The following is a 17,794-nucleotide window of genomic DNA, read 5'->3' on the forward strand; positions in this document are numbered from 1 at the left end:
CGCTGATGGCACTATTCTCCTAGCTGATACGGCAAATGATTTACAGCAGGGTTTAAATTTGCTGGGAAAGTATATTGATGAATGGAAATTGTCAGTAAATGGTTCTAAAACTAAGGTTGTTATTTTTGCCAGAGGCAAAGGGCGTAAAGCCAAACATGTATTTGTATACAAGGGTACTGTTTTAGAAATCGTTGATGATTATACCTATTTGGGAGTTATTTTCAGTTATAATGGTTCTTATCTCAAAGCCAGAAAAAGACGGTTTGACCAAGCTTCAAGAGCTATGTTCGGCCTTTTAAGGCATTGTAAAAAGTTAGATCTTCCGATTGATGTATCTCTTGAACTTTTTGATCGAACCATATTGCCAATACTTCTATATGGATGCGAAATTTGGGGTTTTGAGGACATCAGTGTACTTGAAAGAGTCCATTTGAGATTTTGTAAATATATTCTAAATGTATCCAAATACACACCAAGCTGTATGATTTATCACGAACTTGGACGTCACCCAATCAGTGTATCAATTATTGAGAGAATGGTTAATTATTGGGCAAAACTGGAATCTCCAAAAAGCAAAGACAAGTGGTGTAGTTTGTTGTATAACATTGTAAAAGATCAATATGATCGTGGATACTTGACCTCCAAATGGTGCGCCTTTGACAAATCCAGTTTGAACAATTGTGGAATTGGTTATTTATGGGTTGAAAGAAACCCAGTCAATCCTTCATGGTTAAAATGTAAAATTAATCACAGATCAATCTAAGCAACGTTGTATAAGTGATATATTTGATCACCCCAAGTGCTCTGTGTACAGGTTGTTGTGTAATGAGGACTACAAGTTTGAAATCCAGAAATACTTGATTGATCTTCCTGATTTTATGGTAAAAGCACAAATTTCATTCCGACTAGGAAATAACAAGCTTCCAGGTGTTAGAAGTCGAAACTACAATGGCAATAACCAAGAGTTAAATAATACTTGTCCACTTTGTGATAAAAATGATGTTGGAGATGAATTCCATTACCTACTTGACTGTCCACATTTTGAAATGGACAGATACAGATACCTTGGTCAGTATTTTTGCCACCATCCAAATATGCTCAAATTTAGTACATCTTTAAACCAAACATCAGAACAAAAACTTAAGAAATTAGCTATACTTTGCAGCAAGATTTTGAAAAATTTTAGAAATTATAATGTTAATAGAGGATAGGTGCTTTCCTCCTTTATTTCTCACTTGTATATATGTTATTATAGTTATCTTTTGGTACCCTTGTACCTTTTATTATGGTCTGAGTAATAAAATTCATTCATTCATTCATTCATTCATTTCTAGGCAGGATGGCACAAGTACCTCGAAATTGTCATACTGTCGATGCTACCAGATGGACACAGTTAATTTTTAAAAATTGATTGCACATTTTGGTGTTTTTTTTGTGAGACAGTTATTCTCTCAGTCCAAGCAGCACTATTGAGCACAAGCTGCCAGGTTATTTGGAAGGCCTGGTAAGATTTTCGGCAATCTTGGAAATGGCTTCCCCTCCTGAAACATACGTTGTACACTTACCAAACGCTCCTCTATTCTGTTCTTTTCATCCAATTTCTTAGCAACGACATCGGACTGTTTTTTTAGCTCATCTGGAAGTTCTTTCAGGTCGATACGGTTTTGTTCTACTTCATCGTCTTTTGGGGTTTGGTGCCCCTTTCCAGTGTTTTTAAGCGCTCGAAAGCGAGTAGAAAGCTTTTTAGCTTCCTCAAGCTTTTTCTTAATGTCGTTTTCCTTCGATTGTTGCTCTTTGAAACACTCTAACTTTTTTTCATCGTTGGATATTTTTTCTTTACGGACTGAAATAAAAATATTATTTCTCTATTTCTCCATTCTTCGATTATGTGTTGTGGTTTTGGCCATTTATTATTGGGCATTTTTCTGAGAGCAGAGCCAAATTGTCGCTGCATGTGAGGGGGGGGGGGGTCAGTTAGGTGGCGTACTGGATAAGCCATATTTTGTTACTGGGTATACCTCATGTGTGCTTGGTACCTTCAGTAGATGGATACAAGAAATACTTCATGCTGAACAACCGTATTTAATCCACACGAGCCGATCGAGGGCCCATACCAAGAAGCAAACGTAGGCATTTTGTAATTGCCACGTAGTATCATATTCGGCGGTGTCATCCCCACCCACTCATGTTCTTACCTGTCCTCAATCGCTCCCGTCGGATGGCATCAGGACCGAACTGAAAACAGATATTCGACACGCAGTATATTTAACATGTTTATATTGGTTGATTGAAATTGAAATTGTTGAAATTGAAGTTAGTGATGATAAACGCAACTATTCAGAATAAGGATGTGAATATGATTAAAAATTCATGTGCGGTCCGATAATATAACCCATTATTAATATTCCTATTTCAGCAACAGCAAACAAAGTCTGTTGGCAACCGAATGTTTATCAGTCAAGCACATTTGATTACATAAAGTACTTATGATGACAATGTCAGTTCAAATAAATTGACTTGTTTTGTTTTTACTGTTATTGTTTAGCTGATATTAATATCGTGATTGGATCAAAGTGGTTTGCTATTCTTTGCTGGCATATCCAGGGCACGGCTTCAACGTTTCGACAGACGCGTTGGTGCACTATAAACCGAACGAACATGTAGACTGTCTTTGGCGTTATAACTATATCTTCATTATACCATTCAATTTAATTGTTTAGACGTCATCAGCAATCTGCAATATTGCAGTGATATGAATGACAAGTACTTCCATATCAACTTGGTTGTATCCCTCCCTTTGACTCGCGATTCACCGACTGCCCCTTCCTAACTCGTTTTATTATCCCTAACTTAACTCACTAAAAGTGTGGGCCACATCTGATCGATCGCATATCTTACTTCGCCTACTACAAGTCGTTATGGTCGTGGACTTCTGCTATTTCTGAAGATGATTTTCGAATCTTACAGTTATCCACTAATTTGAGAATGAACAACTGAAATTAGCGCAAACCAATGGAGGTCAATGACGACGCTGTAAACGAACAATCCATTTCCTGATATTGCATGCGTGAAGACTCCGTTTAATTATTATATGGCTCATTTTCACCACATGCTGCACGAGAACTTGAAAACCCACGATTAAATAAAAATTCTGGAAAGACAGATGGCTTTTCATTTCTGAGAGCTGAACCAAGTCTTTGAAATTGACAGAACATTTTCTTCCAGGTCGACTTAAAAAAACTTGTTGCGATCCGACAAAGACAGTTACAAGCTTACTTGTATAGGTCTATTACACTTAGGATATGTAGGATAGGCCTTTCTAAAAGTTTTCATTTTCACTGCTTTATTCTTCGGAAGATCGGGCAGTGATTAAGTGAATCGAACACTTTAACTCGTTCTCATTGGTTTTCATGGACGGCACATTTCTTGTTCTTCGATACAAACACTCAAAAACCTGAACATTTTCTTCCAGGTCGACTTAAAAAAACTTGTTGCGATCCGACAAAGACAGTTACAAGCTTACTAGTTTTCCATCATTAACAGCATTCACAAAAATCGGCTTTATTATTTTCCGACTCATTTTGCACATTTAATTTGAATACTATGGTGATCAAAAAGGTGTGCAGTCGATTATAATTTGCCGTCACTTTTACAAATATATAGTATAATTCTGTTGAAAAAGCATTACAACCCTCTGATATTTCTGGTCATGAATGGCCATGCACATAATCAGGCAAGAAAAACTTGGAGTCAAGAGTGGTTTGATCGAGTCGTTCAGAGGCGGGCTGGCCGGGGGGATTAGTGCTCCTACCATCTTATCCACTGTCTTATCGGTTGATCAAAAATACTTTCACTCTCTATTGATCGCGTCATAACAACGTCTATATGTACGGGTGTATGTGAGTTAAATAGCAGTACTTGAGAATGAAAATGTTCCTGACATCGTGAGTTTAAGCTGCAGTGCTAGAGATTGGAATCGTTCCAGAAAATGATGAGCAGGTGACTTCGGGAAAGTTGGCACAAACTGATTGTTCCATTTTTTTTTATTAATCATGGAAAAAAGTGTTGCCAGTCGTACAGTGAAAAATATTGCAATTTGCGTGCTCATCCGGTTGGTTCAAAATGGAAGCAGCAGCTCATCGTTTAGTTCAGCAATTGTACTACCAGAGTGGTGTTCTTTAATTAAGAGCAAGAAGCTCAGGGGAAACGCCTCAACATGTACATGTATGTACGTCAATAAGGATCTAACGATAAGGTGGTACAAAAAGCTCGTCCGCCTTCTTATGTGTTAGAAAAAACCCGTTCGGTCGCTTTTGGGGATTAAAGAGATCCAGTCGTGACAGAAGTCTTTATTAAGACTAGCTGAATGTGGTAAAAAATAGCTAAATTGGTGATTACTTCTTATGCAGCTCATTGGCTACATAATCAACTGGTATACGGTAAAAAAAGCAACGGAAAAATGACAAGGAAAAAAAGCCCGTTAAAAAAGGCAACAAGTAATATTGGCAACGGGCTTTTTTTCCATTGCTTTTTTACCTAGATTCTAATCAACTACCTGAGGGGAACTCAAAAGTGCTAAAAGTTATAATTGGAAGCTCATACCCGCCTTCGGCTTTAGGCAGCAAGAGTGACTAGTCGCTAAATGTCAATTTTTTTACGAGATCCTTAAAGGAAACCTATATAGCCAAACACCTCAACAATCGGTATAAAGACCTAGCATGATATCGCACATTTTTTAATTCATAAAAAGCTGTACTGAGTGTCGGACGCCGTGGCATCTCCATGACATAGTCGAATCGTTGAGTTCCGAGGGGGTTTTCGCCTGAATTGGCGACCACTCCCGATGCGAATTGGTGACAACTCGCAAAACGGGAACTTGATCACTGATTACCTGCTTTTGTATTGGCAACTTCCCGAGATCTCACTAAGCCCTCTGGAGGGTGGGAGTTGGTGTGTTTATTGTGGGTTTAAAATCTGTACACGTGGAGGTCCATCAAAGGACCTATGTATACATTTTATAGTTTGCTGTTACTGATCCCGAGAGATTCATCTTTTTACGACTTTGCTACTCTACCGATCTTTTATGTTTTATGAAATAAGACTTGGTTTGGCACTTGTTGGTATTTGTTTATCAATCTCAACTGAACTGGTGTTACTGATTGCACCAATTTATATATCGGACGATATATTTATTGCGACTCAATGCACTGGGATTGCGTTTAGATGAAATGACCAAGGCCACTGTGCTCACCTCCCTCACAGGCGATTTATTAGATATGATAGAAAATACCGATTACACAATTTTAGCTACCTGGCAACCAGACCGAAATTCAGCCTGCGAGGTTTAATAATAGCTAGGGCTACATATATATATATGTATAATATATAACCAACTTCCATGTCAATAGCTCCAGTAGTTACGGAACGTGCCACCATCGGCCAATGAACGCTAGTCAACCCCTGTGAATTTGAAAAGTGAACATGTGTAATAAAATGCCATGTACCGTCATTATATGAACCTATGATAATAATTTAGAGATTATCTGGCCCTTAGGGAGATAGCAATTTTTGTGTTTTCGGGCATCGAATCGGACCGAAATTTAGTCTGCAAGGTGTCATTTTATAATGGAACATATGCACGAAGTTTCAAGTTGATAAATCCAGTAGCTACAACGCGTGCCTTGCTAACGGACGACGACGACGACGACAAGCTCACAACCTCTCTTGATGACGGGTAATGTTCATATCAAATGCATTACTGAGACTTGTTGTGATCATTTAAAAAATGTTTGTATTAATTAGTGGATAACATAACATTGGTCCGACCAAGGCAAGTAGTGCTGGTTTTGATAGTTTAAGTTTAGTCTATACTCGATTTGATAAAGAGGTACAGGAAGGTTTCATGTGGTTGATTGGATGCTGACTCTTGCCCGACGCAGGATACTTTCACTGTTCTTCTTATGATTGACACTGAGACCTAGCTAGCTCATGCTGGTCTTCATTCGATCAACGATTACTGACATTCGCAATTGTTTTCGGATACCAAAACTTTGCCAAACTGGCAAGTCTAATTTACATAAATGCGTCAAAAGCAAGAGGGTTAGTCAGTGGTAAACTGTTTGACGCTCCGACCCCAGCGCCACTTCAAGCCAACAAGTTACTAAAAGCACTTCCATTCATAACCACCGGAGTGGATTTTATCGGAGCCGTGTATGATCGGAAAGAAAATTCGGACACCGAAAATAAAGCTTACACATGTTTGTCTCTTAAACTCTGCGGTGACCCGCGCTGCACTTATAACATGTAAAAAACATTTTATAAGCATTTTGCAAGTTTGCCGACAGGCGGTCCTTGTCGGAACGCATAATTTCAGGCATAAGCGTCGACATATCTATCCGCAGCGGACTAACTGCAGAAACTGTGCGAGTCTGAGGACATTATTCATATCTCACAAAACATCACATGGCCCTGCAAATGGTTATACGACGTGCATATACCCCATATGGGCTGCAAACTATACCTACGGAGAGACGATAGTCGACGAACGCCCTTTTATCTACGCATTTACGGATTAAGAGACACAACCACAGTCTGACGCCGTCGCATCTATCATAAAAGGGAGGTCACTTATCTCCCTACATCACTCGATAGATGTCGATGAACAATTGGATCTTGCCTAAGAGATCAAGTGTATGGATTAACAAAATCGTGCAGATATAATACCAAGTCAAGGTCAAGGTTGTCTCTTCATTTATTTGATACCTGACTCGAGATCTCGATGATTGGTAAAATTCAACGTAACACAGTGGAATTGAAACAATAAAGTTCCTCGACACCACCGGATCATAGGAGAAAAAATAAGCCATGCAGTGAATTAATCTCTGAAGTTTACGTAGAATTTTAGAAATAACATCCTCTGTGGATGCTAAAGTTTCTAAAGTTTTCATTCTCACTATTTTATTCTTCCGAAGATCGGGCAGTGCAGTGAATCGGACACTTCCGCTCTCATTGGTTTTCATGAACGGCATGTTTTTCTTCGATACGAACACTCAAAAACTGCATCGACAAAAATATTCATAATAGTATTACTGAATATTGTCCAGACACCAAGCCTGTAAATATGGTTACATCTAATAAATGGATGCAGCCCAGGATGACTTCTTAAGTTGCGCTTTACAATATAACTTGGCTAATTGTTTCTTATCACACTTGACAAATCATTCAGTGCCATATTGCGGCGGCCGTAGTTACACCGGTATTTTCGGAAATCTATTCCCCAACTGGTCAAAATTGGGCCGCTTTATTCATATATTTAGTATGTTAAGTGGCTGGGTTATGCCACTTGCGTGCGCTTTTAAAATATCGCTTGTATTGGTAGTTTATCCGCTGTACATGCTAGGTAATATCAGTGTTTATTTTTTCATAGACCTCCGTCGGATGCACTGACCTTTATTCGTTCATTCTCAAATTGGAAAATCACCTTCACATCAGAAATAGCGGCCGACGTCACGGCCAAGTTCACCGCATAGCTTCATGAAAAAAAACCCTGCCCAGTTTGGCAATTTGACACCTGCGGACGAGTAATAATTGCTTTCAGTCAGCTGAGATCGCCGTTCACTAACACGACTATCGACCAAATCGAATATTGAAAGACTTAGGCCCCCAATAAGCGAAAACCACGTCATTAAAACTCACCTGCACACTCGCGAACTGACGTCGGTTTCGTTAAAAGAGATTTCAAGTGAAGTTCACATTGCAATCTCAGAACGGTTTGAGTCAAAGCGGTTCACGAGAAACACGTTACGAAGCGGTTTGCGTAAAGACTAGTTGGAAATTGGTTCGAAAATTTTACAGTGGGAGTACGTCAGACCGTTTTGAGGTCTTAAATTGGTGTACAATGGCACTTTAAACCGGTTTGAGATTGCAGCGTGAACACGTCATATATGGCTCAGTCAAGTAGCAAACAATTCTACAATGATGTCAAGCTACCATCACCAAGTCAGTGCTGTCAGCTTCATATCAGAGAATTGTTCCTATGAGAATATATCGTTGACAACAGCCAGCACTTGGGATCTGCAATACTTGGTTAGTATTATTCGAGCAGGTTCTGCCCATCACTCTCATACATAGTGCTCCGCCACCTGCCTTCGAACATGACAAAGACAATCGACTGGCTGATACTTCTGATGACGCCTTTGCTTACCTGGAACTGAAAGAAAGAATACAGATGTTGTATCATGTGTAAATTTTTTTGTAACGTTAGCTTTTTGGCCACAAATACGAGACTAGTTAATGCATAACGAAATCTCCGTTTCAGCGATATTGATGTGTTTGGTCAGAATGCCTAATCCATATTATGTAATGCTACATTCTTCTTATTGGGTCCCAAATTATTATTCTTTCCGACATTCGGTAGATGCACTGGGCTATATTTTTACCAATGATAAATCCTATAGTTACTTTAATTCAATGATGTTTTAAGTGAATAACACCTTCATTCAGTTAGTTGTTCTTATCACAGATGTTATTGTAAAACGGCTGTTCACTTTTTCTGTACAAAACTGTAATACTTATATCTTTCTAATGATCGATATTTCCCCATCACTCTTATAATGCCATCTGTGCCTTCAAAGACGGCAATGCTGACAGACTGAATGAGAGTGAACAACATTCTTTGCGGCTCTGATCTGCTTACCATGGCATACTGAAAGAGAGAATAAAGAATTGTAACATTAACTGGTTGGTCACAAATTTGAAGCAAGTCAATGCATTGATGGTTTTAACAGTTTTAAGTTACTTTACAGATGTTTCAAAAAACCTCGTCCAAATCATGTCAGATACTCTTCATATCGGGAGGCCATGACAATGTCATTAACTGAAATAGAGTGAGCGGCTTTTTACCTCAATATGTTTGTACTTCCCTTGTTTCATTATTAGCAAACCATACTTTGAACATTTTTTGTCTTTTTAAAATTTGGCTTTTAGTATTAGAAGTAAGAAAGACATGATTTTTGTTAATCTCTGCCCTCAAAGGGTCAATGAATTCCTCGCGTGGGAATTTGCTTTCCCGCTCTCCGAAATGCAGTGTTGTTTGCCGAGAAATGGGAGTCCGAAGCCTTACAAATGACGCATTTTCTCTCCAGATGTTCTAATTTTTCGAAGCGATGTTAAGAAAAGACGTTGAATGTACCCTTTGTATTATTAAAGTCGTCCACCATCGTGGTTGATTTGGGCTATATTCCTAGACTCTAAAGCAACAAGGAAAAACATTTCTGTGTTGATGCATGGCTCCAGGCAGTGCATATATTCATGCATTTCTCCATATGTGGAGGATCTCCGGGCTCTGGGTAACTCGCGTCCAGTTAAAACATTGGAATAGTGTTTCAGTCAGCTTTTAAATCATGAATTTTATATGCAGTTGGGTGGTGGAAACTACTAGAAACTGTAATAATTAAAGGTGACTGGAAGTAAAAAAATTGGTAAAATTACCCTAACAATGCCATTGGTAATTTAAGAGTCAAAATGCAATACTTAATTTACCATATAGAAATAATTTAACACACAAAATATGCAATATTGATGTGGTGAGTTTTTGCTTAAAATTCCACACATCTTGCATTAAGACTGTCTGTTCGATAAACCAAAAATTCAAATGCAAATACACAATAGCACATTGGTCAATGAAAGCTCTGACATGTCGGAGATTTCGATTTGTTGATTTCATCTTAGACCTGAAGCCGAAAACGGATACATTTGGCACCAAATGTTGACATACCAATAATGGAACATTGCAAAAGTAAGCAATATGTGACGATTGGTTACAAGAATACTTTTGGTTTTTAGCTCACCTCTTAGCAGAGGTGAGCTTATCCCATACCGTGGCGTCCGTCGTCCGTCGTCGTCGTCGTCGTCGTCGTCGTCCGTCGTCCGTTAGCAGGGCACGTTTCGTAACTGTTAGAGCTATTGAGTTCAAACTTGGTACACATGTACCCTTATGTAATGACACCTGGGAGACCAAGTTTCGGTCCGATTCGTTTCATGGTTTGGCCACCAGGGGGACAAACGTTAAAAGTGAAAATATGCAATATCTCCCTTAATAGTAGTCGGGAAATTTTGAAAAAAATATGGTAGGTACTTCTAGCAAAGGTGCATCATATATCCTCCGGGTTTTTGATTTGACCTCCTTTTCAAGGTCACAGAGGTCAAATGGTGTAAATTAGCCGTTAGGATGTAACGATGGCACGTTTCTAAACTGCAATGACTATTGATACCAAATTTGGTACACATTTACCCCTTAGTCAGGTGATCTCAGGGACCAAAGTTTGGTCCAATATGATTCACCACTTGACCACCAGGGGGCAAAATCCAAAAACCTTAAAAATGTGATTAATCCTTAACTTCTTGCCCGATTGCCACCAATTTGATATCATGGGTACATCTAACCACCATACAGTATATGTCACACAGGTTTTTAATTTGACCTTCTTGTCAAGGTCACAGAGGTCAAATGGCGTAAATTCGCCGTCAGGCCGTAACTATGGCACGTTTCTTAACTGCAATGACTATTGATCACAAATTAAGTACACATGTACCCCTTGGTCAGGTGATCTCAGGTACCGAAGTTTGGTGCGATATGATTTGCCGTTTGGCCTCCAGGGAGGGGGCCAAATCCTAAATTCTTCAAAATGCCATTATTCCTAGTAATGACTTGCCCGATTGGCACCAATTTTATATCATAGGTACATCTAATTCTAACAACCATTCAATGTGTCACCCGGGTCTTCTTTGATTTGACCTACTTTTCAAGGTCACAGAGGTCGAATGTACTGTAAATTGGCCATTTTGGGGAAATTGTAATTGCTTGGACCTACATCAAACCTAACACTACATGACACAAGACCATGCTCTTTGTCCATCTTTCCTCCACATGAGGTGAGCACAATGGCCCTGGCCATTTCATTTTATAAAGATGAAACGAAACGCACACCAAAAATAAATCTAACTTACGCAGGGCTGCCTACCCTTACGTTTTTGGCGTAATAAATACGATTTGAGTGCCGATTTTACACATTACGCATAGCACTCTGATTTTACGCCCCTAAGCATTTCCAAAATACGACTTTTAAAAAAAACCATTACACATTGTAGCCTTGTAAATAAAGATCTATTGTTGCTGTCTTTGTTCATTTATTTATATAATCCTAATAAGATAATGTTATGTTTCTGCCCGTTTTGAAATATTATTTCAAAAATGAGTTCGGCCCTTGGAATCAAAGTAAGGCCCCGTACCAAACGCAACGCCGGCCGGCCGCACATGTCACTCAGTAATTTATGCAACATTTTAGAAGCACTCGAGCGCCGCGCTGTGTTAAAAAAGTAAACTAATATCAACCTTAGCGGCTGGAAGATCTGCTGACGTCCTAAATATCACACGTCCCGTAATGCATAACAGATGGCGCGTGGAACGAGGTCAGCAGACGGGTAGACAGTGAATGGAAACATGTCGTCTGCCAAGAAGAGGAAGGCGCCAGCTGCGGTTTCTAGCTTCGATGTCGACGATGACAGGAGCGACATGTCGGATGATGACAGTGTTATGATTGATGATGATGATGCTGGGCCTCAACGTGCTGCAAAGAAGAAACCCACAGGTCAGCGGTTCAACAACAAATACTGCGATTTTCCGGGCATCTCTGCAAGTGACAGGGGGAAGAAGTATGCACGATGCTCGTACTGCAAATCTGATTTTTCGATTGCCCATTCGGGTTCATATGATATTGAGCGTCACCAAAAAGGTAAAAAGCACACTGATATGATGAAGGCTGCAAAGAATACCCACAATGTGGGGGATTTCTTCCACCAACGCAACGAAGCACTTGACCTTCAAGTTGTCAAAGCAGAGACAATAATGACTGAATTCATCGTCAAGATGAATCTGCCGCTGACGGCGGCCGATGAGTTTACCAAGGTGGTTAAGGAAGCGTTTCCGGACTCCAAAATTGCTAAATTGTATGGTTGTGGCCGGTCGAAGACAACTGCTATTGTAAAACACATGGCTGCAGAGATTAAAGACGAGATGAAGGAGAAGATGAAGACTGGGGCGTTCTCGATAGCCACAGATGGGTCCAATGACCAAAAGGAAAAACAGTTTCCAGTGGTGGTCAGCAGCTCTTCGATTGAGGATGGTGTGACGGTTCAACTACTGTCAGTACCTGTTCTAGAAGGGGTGCCAGCTACAGGTAAGCTCTATCCTTCCTTATCAGTCTTGTATTGGTGTAGCCTTCACATATAGGCCTATATCTCATTTGAGGTTAATGATTGATATAGTAGTAGTATTGACTCTGCTTACTCACTTCATTTGTATGTTTCTACTAACTTTCATTGTATTGTAATCTTATATTTTTGTATGTTTTCTTTTTAAATGCCATACTGTCTCTGTACACTTTAGTGCAATAAAATAATTGTAATTGTAATTGATAACTGTTACCTGATATACAGTATGATACCTATAATACGTGACGGTCTAGGCTACCTCCCATTCAGGGTTTCCGCCAGGATTTTTTTTGAGGGTACGCCTCCCCCCAAAAAAAAAAATTTCAAATTTTTTTTTCTCAACATTTTTTATTTTTCATTTTAGACCTTTTATGTGTTTTCCAGGTGATTTTCATCACAAATATCAACTAGAACTGATATTTCTAGCTATTAAATATCTGGTCAACACATTTCTAGGTCTATAATGCAAAATAATTATATTTTGTTCAATTCTATGTGTAGGCCTACCCTAAACTTTTTTGAGGGTACGGGTTGTTTACCCTGTTTACCCTCTGGCGGAGACCCTGCCATTTTGTATCACAGCAGATTCTAATTGGCCAAGTTGCAGGAATCCTTTCATACATAAAAAGGAGTTATTATATATTTTGTAATTTCAGGCAAAAACATCTTCAACCTGTTGGATGCTGAAATGAAAGATGAGGATGAGCCTATCCCTTGGTCAAATTGCTTGGCATTTGGCACAGATAATGCCAATGTAATGGTTGGTAACCGAAAGGGCGTATTTGCCTTTATGGTAGAGAAGAACAGTGACATATTTCTTTCTGGATGTCCCTGTCATTTAATACATCACGCAGCAGAAAAATTCGCCGCTGCCCTGCCGTTCAAGGTTGATGAAGTGCTTACAGACACGTTTTTCTATTTGGATAAATCAAGCAACAGACTCATTGCATTGGACACTTACCAGAAACTCTATGATGTTGGACGACATACTAAGATTCTCAAGCATGTCTCTACTAGATGGCTTAGTGTAAGCCGGTGTGTTGATCGCATCCTAGAAAATTGGGAAGCACTATATAGCTTGTTCAAAGATGCTGCTGATGCTGAGACCAAGGCTGCTGGCAAAGAGCAGCCTGAGACAAGGGTTGGGCGTATGTACAGGTTCTATCGCTCGCCTACCAATAAACTATATTGTATGTTCCTGGAGAATGTGCTTGCGGTTTTCAATAAGACAAATGAGACACTTCAGTCCGAGGCTCCTCTTATCCATGTCCTACGGAGAACTCTCCATAAACTGCTCCGGGACCTTCTGATCAGGTTTAAGTTGCCAGGAGCATTGAATGGGAGAACAGCTACTGGGGTGTCACTTGCAAATGGAGTTGGGCAAAAGCTGGATAACGATCTGATCATTGGTGATAATGCCAGGGAAGCCATTGCCAGGAAAGCTGAAAACCGTCTGAGGGATTCCCGCATCAAGGAATTTTACGCCACCGCCAGACAATGCTTTCTGGAAGGTTGTCGCTATATAAAGGAGAAGCTTCACCTTGACGAAGAACTCTTAAGGCATGCTGAAGTAGTTGATGTTGATTTACGTCTCAATGGTGCCACATCTACTGACCTCCTGTACTTCATCAAAAGATTCCCTTGTCTTCTCCCTGAAGGTAGGTCATCATCATGTTTCAACAAATGATCAAGGCAACCTGAGGGGCCGAGCTATTTTTTTTATATATACCTACATGCCGATAAAATTAATCTACTTTGATCACTGATTGATCTTATGTTTGGTATAATGTAATTGACTTTGTCTTGCAATTTCAGTGCTGGTGTTTCCTTTCAGACAATTCTTTTACAGGCATCCCTGAACTTTAATTGTTCCTTTAATAGTTAAATAACTTCATTGTTTGTGCAATTCTTATTATTTCAGGTGTTTCAAGAGAAACATTGGAGTTGGAATTTGCAGATTACCAGAGCTTAGATGTGCAACCCCATAAGAAAGACAGGATTGATGCAACCTGGTCCGCCATTGGCCAAGTGAAGGATTCTACTGGGCATTTCACTTACAAGAACCTCGCACAAGTCATGCTTGGTATATGTACCATCCCACATGCCAATGCAAGCTGTGAACGGATCTTCAGTTGCGTCCGTAAGAACAAAACGGACCAGAGAGCATCAATGGGGTCAAATACCCTTGATGCATTGATGGTGGTAAAGGGGAGATTGCTCAATGGTGGTAGGAGTGACTACTCGAGTGATAGATTGAAGAAGATCAAGTCTGCTTATTATAAAAGCCTGAAGTAGCCTACCATTAGGAAAATGTGTTCAAGACTGCTAGTAACTGTTCAGTCATGTTTATGTTAAAACAAGTTATAGACATTGTTCAGAGACAATAGACATTGTTCAAGACTGCTAGTAACTGTTCAGTCATGTTTATGTTAAAACAAGTTATAGACATTGTTCAGAGACAATAGACATTGTTCAAGACTGCTAGTAACTGTTCAGTCATGTTTAAGTTAAAACAAGTTATAGACATTGTTCAAGACTGCTAGTAACTGTTCAGTCATGTTTATGTTAAAACAAGTTATACATTATTATTATTATTGTCTCTCGACAATAGACATTGTTCAGAGACAATAATGATGAAGGGGATTTCTCACCCCATCGATTTTGCTTACAAAAGGGTCAGCAATAAGGCTCCATTCAGTAACTTGTGTACATGTATGGTGTATCATTCACGGTAATTGACATAAAATAAAATTACACATTTAGGTTCGAATTTTACTCTTTTTTAAAAATTGTTTATGCTTACTATTTCAACATTACACATAGTTCCTTGATTTTACACATTTTTTTGGTCATGATTACACATTGAGCCAAGGTAGGGTAGGCAGGTCTGCTTACGGTAACTTCATGTTTATGTTAACCAGCATATTAACTCCGGAAAAGAATGACGACCTTCTGCCCTAAAAGCTCCTCATGATTGTTCCAAGTGGGTCTTTTAGGCTTGCCACACCGAATATATTTCAATACCTCTCCTAATATGCACTTGACAAATAAAAACATACTCGCGCCTAATTGATAGGTCTGGATCCTCCAACCTTGTCTCAGTGCTCCATTTTCAACTCTGAAATGCCGGTTAATCACGTGTTTTTGGCTGAATATTATTGAAAATATCGTCGCTCCCCCCGTGTCTCGCAAGGAATGTCGAAGTCGAAGTTCGAGAGCGGGATTTTTTGACAATCTGCCTCCCCCTCCCCCCGGAAATAATCCTGGCGTAAACCCTGCTTGTGAGCATTTGTTACCAGCAATAGTAGCATGCTGGGGTATACATATTGAAAAATCCGTTGCGAGCTTTGCTGGCGGTTACCTTGCGAGCATGCTGGGGTATAAATGCGACGGCTCCAGTCAAGCTCGATTATTTTTCGTTCTTAATAAATGTGTGTACGAGCTGGTTTCCCCGATTGCGTTTCCGACAATACCTTGGCGAACTCTATGTAAGCCCTGCGCTGTTAATTTTTGTATGTGGTTGTGTGTGTGTTTCCTCTCCGGGGAATGTATCATAGAAGTAAATCGAACCAGTGTATTATTACGCTCTCATTTGCTTATAGAAATCGTTTCGGTGGCGTTTGGGAGCGAAACGATGCCATTGTATTGGAAGTGATACCTCAGTTTGTCGTTTACCACATGAAGTCAATAAATGGCCAAAAGTTCATTGCATAATCTTAATCAGGCTAAAGTTGGACCTGACATTTGCGGCTTATCCAATTATTAAATAGATATTTGACTAATAGGTCTCGCGGTATGATTTATTGCCTCACTTTCTCTTTTCAGACAAAGACGATTTTTCGCCTGGGCCAGAATAAGGAATAAAGATGCGGTGGATACAAAATTGCAGCCCAAAACAATTTACGGTAGCGCAGCTTCTTTTCCGGGGCACCTGCCTTAGTGAAGCTTTGTCTTCACGTGGGTTCTGAGGCTGAGTTTTCTGTCTTTCCCTGCCTTACCGGTATATTTTGTGAACGGCATTACTACGGTACTACATTACTACTTGCTACCGAATTAACTCTTGAGCCCCCATTGTGTATGTCGCCTTTGAGGACTTCCTATCTGCTTCGGTATGAGCAAGGTTTGAAAGACAAGAAACTCAGTCCTCAGCCCACGTAATCGTATGGTGTCGATTACAATGATTTATTTTCTTATATGGTTCTCCCGACTGTCTCAGTTCTCATTTTGAAGAAAAAAAGGAAAAAAGGGAAGTTTCGCACCAAGATCTTAAATCTATGCGCTTCTTTTCTCCGCGTTTTGAAAGGTTTTTTCGGTATTTTTTTGGATATTTGAGGAGATCTCGGGTGAATAAGGAAACTATTTGCATGCCACACGGTTATCTATAGTGTAAGATTGTCCAATCACTCCTTGCGAGACGATAGCTTTCGCCGAGGATGTCTTATCCTAATGATAAACCGAAGAAATGAATGTGATATGTTGGCGTTAATTATTTTCAAAGATACAAACAGTTCGAACAATTTATCTTTGCATTACAATGCTTCAAATGAAAGCCATTCCAGTACAGTGCAGAGCCCAGTGGTCGAATCGTGCTGCAACTTTGTCGTCCGAATCTTCTCTATACTGATCTCTTGTCGCTCTCACACGGTGTCTGCAGAGAATGCCTCGCTTTTATTCGTGAACTGGCCGGGGGTAATGAATATATTCAGTAGAAGATCAGAATGCGCATCAGGCGGGGGGGGGGGGGGGGGGGAAGTCACGGTCACTGCATGAATTATCGTAATTTTTCTGGTCCCACATTACCCCCTGGTTATGGCTCAGGCTTCCATTCGTTGACCGATTCATCTTTCAATGGTTGGTTGTACATCAGTCTCTCAATTTTGAAATTTTCTGTCGAGGGTGTCATCCATCTGTCCCGTCTATAATTATTACTATGACTGCTTTGATTGTGTTTGGGAACCACATATATATGTCGTCCATGTGAAAACAACGCTTGGTTGTAGCATCAGCCCGATAATACTGTCTTTCATCCTGACATTCTGCAGTGAGGTCCGACCCAAGAGTACTGGCAAAAGCTGTTAAAAATGTCCCTACACTTGAGCATATAATATGTTTAACATCATTATCAAGATGTCTAGTCAGCAGGACAACTTTAACAAGTTAGGAATCTATGAGTTTGTGCTTATTTGCGGACAGGATCGACTGGCACCTGATATGCATCGTTCAAACATGACCCATGAGCGCAATCGGATTTTCGTGTGATCGCAACAGGACACCTTCCAAGGTATTCAGTAAATCAGAACCTTTGCCAAAGTATTAGTACAGAACGTTTCCTGAAAATTGACTAGACGGAAGTTGGTCGATTACTTCTCCGGACGCAGAACCGCATGATCACCGATGAAGTATCTTGGGCATTCATGGCTTCTTATCTGTCTTGATACTGGGTATGTTTTGGGTAAGTTTTTAACCGTTTAAGACCGACCTAGAAGAAAATTAAAGGTATAAGCCCGGAAAAGAAGACGCTTTA

The 17,794-nt window shown here is 39.9% G+C and overlaps 2 protein-coding genes across 7 annotated transcripts in view; one reads left to right on the forward strand and one right to left on the reverse strand.

Moving 5' to 3' along the window:
• Positions 1 to 2,302, reverse strand: part of LOC135498885 (uncharacterized) — a 43,456-nt gene extending 41,154 nt beyond the window's left edge. For both annotated transcript variants that reach the window (XM_064789401.1, XM_064789400.1), the window contains exons 1-2: positions 2,196 to 2,302; positions 1,566 to 1,843 (exon numbers count right to left, since the gene is read on the reverse strand). The gene's annotated coding sequence lies outside the window, so the exon portion shown is untranslated. The remainder of the gene's footprint in view (positions 1 to 1,565; positions 1,844 to 2,195) is intronic.
• The window catches only part of LOC135498884 (uncharacterized), a 500,658-nt gene that overhangs the window by 470,314 nt on the left and 12,550 nt on the right, over positions 1 to 17,794 (forward strand). The gene's annotated exons all lie outside the window — the stretch shown is intronic.

Source organism: Lineus longissimus, chromosome 14 (genome assembly GCF_910592395.1).
Source record: "Lineus longissimus chromosome 14, tnLinLong1.2, whole genome shotgun sequence".
Classification (NCBI taxonomy): Eukaryota; Metazoa; Nemertea; class Pilidiophora; order Heteronemertea; family Lineidae; genus Lineus; species Lineus longissimus.